Source organism: Gracilinanus agilis, chromosome 3 (genome assembly GCF_016433145.1).
Source record: "Gracilinanus agilis isolate LMUSP501 chromosome 3, AgileGrace, whole genome shotgun sequence".
NCBI lineage: Eukaryota > Metazoa > Chordata > Mammalia > Didelphimorphia > Didelphidae > Gracilinanus > Gracilinanus agilis.
In genome coordinates, this window is record NC_058132.1 from 163,406,756 (window position 1) to 163,414,196 (window position 7,441).

Genomic DNA, 7,441 nt, shown 5'->3' on the forward strand with positions numbered 1-7,441 from the left:
ATATCCTGCCCAGGAATTCTCTTGACCTTTGGACTGTAGGTCTGGAGAGTGGTCAGAATTAATAGAGTACCAATTAAATACATTGATCAAGAAATAATATGACCATGAGTTTGGTACATGAGCACATAGGTTACAATATTAATACTTTCAAGATTAGAATATACCTGGGATTGGGGGCAGCTGGGTGGCTCAAGACAGGAGGTCCTAGGTTCAAATCTGGCCTCAGACACTTCCTAGCTGTGTGACCTTGGGCAAGTCACTTAACCCCCATTGCCTAGACCAGTGGTTCCCAAACTTTTTTGGCCTACCACCCCCTTTCCAGAAAAAATACTACTTAGTGCCCCTGGAAATTAATTGTTTTAAATTTTTAATAGCAATTAATAGGAAAGATAAATGCATCTGTGGCCATCACTGCTCTCCTGGATCGCTGCAGCACCCATCAGGGAGTGGTGGCGCCCACTTTGGGAATCATTGGCTTAGACCTTACCACTCTTCTGCCTTGGAGCCACAACACAGTAAGGGTTTAAAAAAAAAAAGAATATACCTGGGATGTCACAGCTTTCATTCTGAAGATCTTGTAAATCTTTGCCTTACCTATATTTTTAAAAAATTTAATTGTTATAAGTTTTCCCTTTCTTTTCTTCCCCTTCAACTGTCATCTGTGTGTCCCAGTAGTGGAAATACCCACAGAGGAGTGTCCTCTATGTGTTTAGTATTGGCCTGTTATGGGACATGTCCAACTTTGGTCCAAAGAGGGGAGTGTAAAGAGAAATTTAATTAATTGGCTTATAATAATTTTGTTAATTAATATGTTAAGTTGTAACTGTGTGATTTATTTATTTTAATGTTGAACTAAATTTTATCTATTTTTTTCTACATTGTTTTATTTTTTCAAGAATATTTTCCCATGGTTACATGATTCATGTCCTCTCTGTAATAATGATGTATTTCTGAGAGGGTTTGGAAGGTAAAGGGAAATGACAGACTTGGCTAGATGTGTCTGTCAGGCATCCCCGCTTCATATATAAGTATTACTGGGACGAAGAGGGAAATTCTCTGGTAAAGATGAATCCCCAGAGAATGGCCAGTGAGGGTAGCTTGAGAAGGGTCTCTACTAGTAAATAATGTTGGAATTTCCCTTGACTGGGGAAGCTTAGATTCTCTTCACACACAAGCCTTCCCCCTGAGTAAAGTCGCATATCAGGGGTCTGGCTCAGATGGGGGTTGACTTGAGCTTCCCAACTTCTCAAACCCCTTTGATCCCTCTGTGTCCCTGAATAAATTTCCTTATCTGACTGCGAATTAAATGATTTATTGTGGTAAGATTAAGGGAGCTGAAGGTGGAGAGAGGGTAGAGGTTTTTCAGGATTCCCTAATTTCTAATCCCACAAGGTCCTTCTGTCGAGCCAGTCAAAATGGCTGAAACTAGACATTCACCTTTCCTTCCTCTCTTCTTATCCTATCTAAAAATCTATACTACTGGAAATCTGATAGGGTTTTTATGCAAGGCAGATATGGGTCAAGATTCTTCTGGGTCTGCTCCAGGGCTCCCAGAGTCCACAGACCCCACAATAAAGAGACCTCAGTCTCAGATGAGTAGTAGAAGCTGACAGGAACACCAGGCTTTGAGGTATAGATAACCCAAGGAAACCCTTTGGGCTGGCTCTTGATTAGTCACCAGCCAGCTAAGTTCCTTCTCTCACCCCAAGATCCCGAAGCAAAAGCTACCAGTTCAGGATTCTTCCTTCCCATGATGCCTTGCTCTCCTCCAACCAACGGTCCATGACAATCAAGTTCAGCTTCTCAGCATTCTAATCTCCCTTCCCTCTTCCCTCCCACCCTCCCAGAACTGACAAGCAATTCCACTGGTTTATACATGTCTTATTACTCAAAACCTAATTCCATATTATTCATATTTGTAATAGAGTAATCTTTTAAAAACCACAACCCCAAATCATATACCCTATATGGGTTATATACCAAGTGATAAATCATGTATCTTTCTTTTGCAGTTCTTTCTCTAGATGTGGATAGCATTTTTTTTTTCATAAATTCCACAGAATTTTTCTTGATCACTGCATTTCTTTTTTTCTTTTTCTTTTTTTTTTTTTTAAATTTTAAATCCTTAACTTCTATGTATTGACTTATAGGTGGAAGATTGGTAAGGGTAGGCAATGGGGGTCAAGTGACTTGCCCAGGGTCACACAGCTGGGAAGTGTCTGAGGCCGGATTTGAACCTAGGACCTCCTGTCTCTAGGTCTGGCTCTCAATCCATTGAGCTACCCAACTGCCCCAATCACTGCATTTCTATTAGTAGCAGAGTCTATTACATTTGATTGTCCCATGATGTTTCACTTTCTGTGTATAGTGTTCTCCTGATTCTGCTCATTTCATTCCACATCAGTTCATGAAGGTCTTCCCAGTTTTTATAGAAATCATCTGGTTCATCATTCCTTATAGCACAATAGTATTCCATCACCATCAGATACTACAATTTGTTTAGCTATTCCCCAATTGATGGACACCCCTTCCTTTTCCAATTTTTTGCCACTACAAAAAGCATAGTGTAAGGATGGATTTTTTGTGCAGAGGAGATGGAACCAAAGGAGGAGAAGGCAGTTGCTGGCATTTGCTGGCAGTTTTTTCCCGGGCGGAGGAGAAGAGGAGCTGGGAGGAGAAGGAGGCAGAAAACCCAGCTCTGATCGGTCCGGAGGCCTTCTTGAGGATCTTTCTCTTGGAAATTGAAACCCTGATTCCATGATCACAACCATTTCAACACAACTCATCCTTCATGACTACAACCAACTAGTCAACTAAGATTTTGGACTCCATTGGGAGTAAACTCTTAGTCTCCCTCAATCATTATCCATCCTTGCTGAGAGACCCTTTTCAGCCAAGGCTTACAATTATAGGAGAGGATAGAATAGAAAATAGAAATAGAAGGGGAAGGGCGGGGAGAAGCTTACGAGTTGGAACCGCTAGGGTTCCTGCCTAAGTCACGGACCCCATAGGAATAGTGAAGAGGGAACCTCCAAAATCCCTCTGCCCTTCACACCTTTCCTCAATCCCTGATTTGTGAATAATAAAAGCCACTTAACAGTCAGATAGCGGTGTGCCTGAGAGACAACAAGGGAGAGGGGAACCACAGCTTGGTCTGGCAGCCTCCATCTTTGAGCCAGACCATCTGCTGTGAAAATAACTGACTTGGGAGGAAGCTTGAGTGAATCCCGTCTTTATTCAGGATTGGATTGTGGTGCCACATACCTCCTCTTGCAGGGAAGCTTTGCCCCCAACTCTTAGGACAGCACAACCCAGTGTATATTTGGCCCCAGGGGAGTGCTGGAGGAGAGAGTCACCACACAGACCCTCTCTCTTTCACTCTCCCATCTACCAACATCCATTCCTGGGGGACTCCCTTTTATTTTTACAATAGCTATAAATATTTTTGTGCAAACTTTTTTTTTTTTATCTCTTTGGGGTACAAATCCAGTAAGTAATGGTATAGTTGGATCAAAGAGCATACAATCTTTTAAAGCCCTTTGGGTATAATTCCAAATTGCCTTCCAGAATGGTTGGATCAATTTGTTAACTGTGTGATTTATAGTGAGAGATGGTCCCAATTATTAGTTCATTGAATAATTGTGTTTAAGAGATAATAATCAGTAAGAATAATCAAGAAATGAGGGCAGGTGGGTAGGTCAGTGGATTGAGAGTCAGGCCTAGAGACAGGAGGTCCTAGGTTCAAATCTGGCCTCAGACACTTCCTAGCTGTGTCCCTGGGCAAGTCACTTAACCCCCATTGCCTAGCCTTACCAGATTTTTGCCTTGGAACCAAAAAACAGTATTGATTTTAAGATGGAAGGTAAGGGTTTTTGTTTTTTAATTTTTTTTTTTTATTTTAAACCCTTAACTTCTGTGTATTGACTTATAGGTGGAAGAGTGGTAAGGGTAGGCAATGGGGGTCAAGTGACTTGCCCAGGGTCACACAGCTGGGAAGTGTCTGAGGCCGGATTTGAACCTAGGACCTCCCGTCTCTAGGCCTGGCTCTCAATCCACTGAGCTACCCAGCTGCCCCAGAAGGTAAGGGTTTTAAAAAAAGAACTATTAAGAAATAATCATAGATAAAGTGTGTTTTGTCAGTAATTAAAGTAAGTTTAATTCTCTGTGTATTTTTCACCTTGAACTCTCAGGTAGGAGAGGTATAGGGTGCCTGCCCTATGGTTTACTAACCAGCTGGTATGCAAAAGAAATCCCCATAGTGGCCCTCCCCCCAAGAATAGTTGGCTTTAAACATGCTTATCTCAGCACTGCCTGTGCTTATACTTATGTTATAAATATCTCTATCTTCTAGAACTCAGGGTTATAGAACATATTTAGGCGTCTGTAGACCATGGCTTTCATGACTCAGATCTTTGCCCAATTCCTTTTCTTTTAACATATACTGTAGAGCTTCCTGAAAGAGTTGTCTGTATTCCTCTTCTTCTGCTTCTCTTATTTTTAACCACTAGTTATCTGGCTCCTGATCTCACCACTCTACTGAAATTACTTTCTCAAATTTTGCTATGATATTTTCACTAATCAACCTCATATCCTTTTCTCACTCTTCATTCTTTGATTTCTTTTTAGCCTTTGACCACACCATTCTTATGGATACTGTATTCTCCCTTGAACTCTGTTTATTTTCCCATTTCCCTGACCATTCCTTTTCAGATTATGTGGAATCATCATCCATCTTCTGTTTCCCAAATGTAGTTGTCCCTCAAAACTCAGCCTGCTTCTCCTCCTTTCCTGGTACTCTCTGGTATGTGATTCATAATCCATACATCCAGTTTTAATCTCTCTCTCTCTCTCTTATTTTTTAAAAACATTTACTTTCTTAGTACAAACTCTAAGACAGAAAGGCAAAGGCTAGGCAAATGGAATTAAGTGACTTGTCCAGAGTCACACAGCTAGGAAGTTTTTGAGGCCAAATTTGAACCCAGGACCTCTCAAATCCAGGCCTGGTGCTCTATCTGCTGTGCCATTTAGCTGCCCCTTCAGTTTTACTCTCTTTATAGATCTTTATTTAATCGACTAAGAAGCATTTATGAAGCCTCTTTGTTAGGTACTGGGGATTCAAAGACAAAAGCGAAGGAGTATTTGCCTTCAAGAATCTTAAATTTCTTAGAGGTAGGACTGAAGTGAGTTACCTTAGAAAGTGAGTCCAGACATCCAGAAGTTCAAATTAGTGGAACCAATATTTATTTTTCAATTTATTGATTAATAAACATGCCTAACTGGCCAGGGCTGTTTCTAGTGAAGGCTGTACTAGATTGAAATTACAATGCAGTTTTTATAGGGTGCAGATCCAAAGCAAATGTTCATAATTGAGACATAACCTTGAGGAAGCATCAGGCAAACCTTATCATCTGGAAGCTATTTTGGTAGTAGCATGGAATCTGGGACTTTCCATCGTATATCTTATCCTGGACTATGTGAGGCAGTAAAGAGAATTATTTTCTCATGGATTCTGACTGTTATTTTGAGCTAACTGACCTTCACAGAAAAAGCTCATTTCTGGTTTCTACTTTTCCCCAGGGAAAAACAGGTTTTCTGGACAATGACTTAGTTTACCTCACTTCAGGACAACACATAAGGCAGGAGAAATGTACACAATAAATATATAGTAATTTAGGAGTTGGACACCAACAGTAAGGAGTATTGATTAGGAAAGTCTTTTTGAAATAAGTAATGTTTTAGTTGAACACTAGAGGAGACTAGGGTTCTCAGAGGGAGTTGAATCAAGAATTTATGTTAGGCAAGGGAAAAGTCTGCGGAAAGACAAGGAGATATCAATGAAATGTAAAGAATAGCAAGAGCATCAGTTTGGATGAATGAAGTGTGCATGGTGGATAAGTCTGGAAAGGTAATTTGGAATCAGGTTTTAAAGAGATTTAAGTCCCAAACTTTTTTAGATGAGAGGAATTTGTAATTTTTCTAGAAGTAATAAGGAGCCACTGAGGTTTGTTGAGTAGGGGAATGAAATGGTTTGGCTTGTGTTTTATTAATGTCATTTTGTAGGTTTTAAGAGGATGGATTGGAGAGGGCAGAGACTTGAGACAGAAAGACCAGTTTGGATGCTATTCTAATAGACTGGGTATGAGGGATGATGAGAACTCTAAATATGCTAAATCTAGAGAATCATGTAGAGCTAGCAGAAACAGAGAAGAATAAGCAACATGGCTGAGGCCTTCATGCAAGGACTCAATTTGGCATCCTCTTTTGTGCCTTGGTGGTGTGAAATAGAGAATATGTAATATCCATGATTTCCTGGCCTCTTTCCTGCAGAGACATATTTGTAGGTCATGCCTCTATTCCTGAGTTCACTGACATATTCATTCTTAGCTGTATTGAGATGATATATTCCCCTTTTTTTCATTCTATCCTATTTCTCCAGATTGTCTCCTGCCTACTGAAAAGGATGGGAATCATTTCTGCCTTTCTTCCAGTTTCCATTGTGCATCCAGGCCTGGCTTTTGTGTGAGATGAACACCTGAATAGTTCTTATATATTTCACTTCACCATTCTTCAACTTATCATCAAAGACTTATAAAGTCATGCAAGAGTCACAGCTCAGCCTGTTTCTCTTCTCCTGGTTGTCTCTCTGTTTCACTTATTGATATGCAGATGATTCTCAGTACAGGTATCCAGTTCTAATCTCCCTCTTATTGTTTAAAATTGTTTTTTAGTAATGTTTCTTAGTAACAACTCTAAGACAGAAGGGCAATGGCTAGGGAAACACAGTTAGGTGACTTGCCCAGAGTCACATAGCTAGGAAGTGTCTGAGGCCAGGTTTAGACCCAGATTCTCTGGACTCTAGGCCTAGGCACTATTTCCCCCTCATTTCCAAAGATTTCAAGGCAGTTTTCCCTGATCATTTCTTGTAATATGGTATCTATCTATCTATCTATCTATCTATCTATCTATCTATCTATCTTTTTTAATCGTAGCTTTCAGGTATTCTAATGATTCTTAGAGATTCTCCTGCAACTATTTTCTAGTGAGGTATTTCAGCTTTTCTTCTATTTTTTTCATTCTTTTCGTTTTGTGTTATTGTTTCCCAATTCTAAGTTTTAGGAAGTTATTTTCTTCCTTGAGCTTTTGTATTTCCTTTTCCATTTGGCCAGTTCTACTCTTTAAAGTGTTGTGCTCCAGCAGTGTTTTGGCCTTCATATCCATTTGGCTCATTCTAGTATTAAGGGAGTTTTCTTCAGGGTATGTTTGTGTTTCCATTTTCAAGCTGTTAGTTTTTTCTGTTAATTCCCTTTTTATTTGATGTTTTAAAACTTCTTGTCAAGTTCTTTCAGGAGTCCTTTGGGATCTGACATCTATTTACATTTTTCTCTGAGATTTCACATATTTTCTTTTTTGGCAATATTGTCCTTCTATGCCCAGGCTGTCC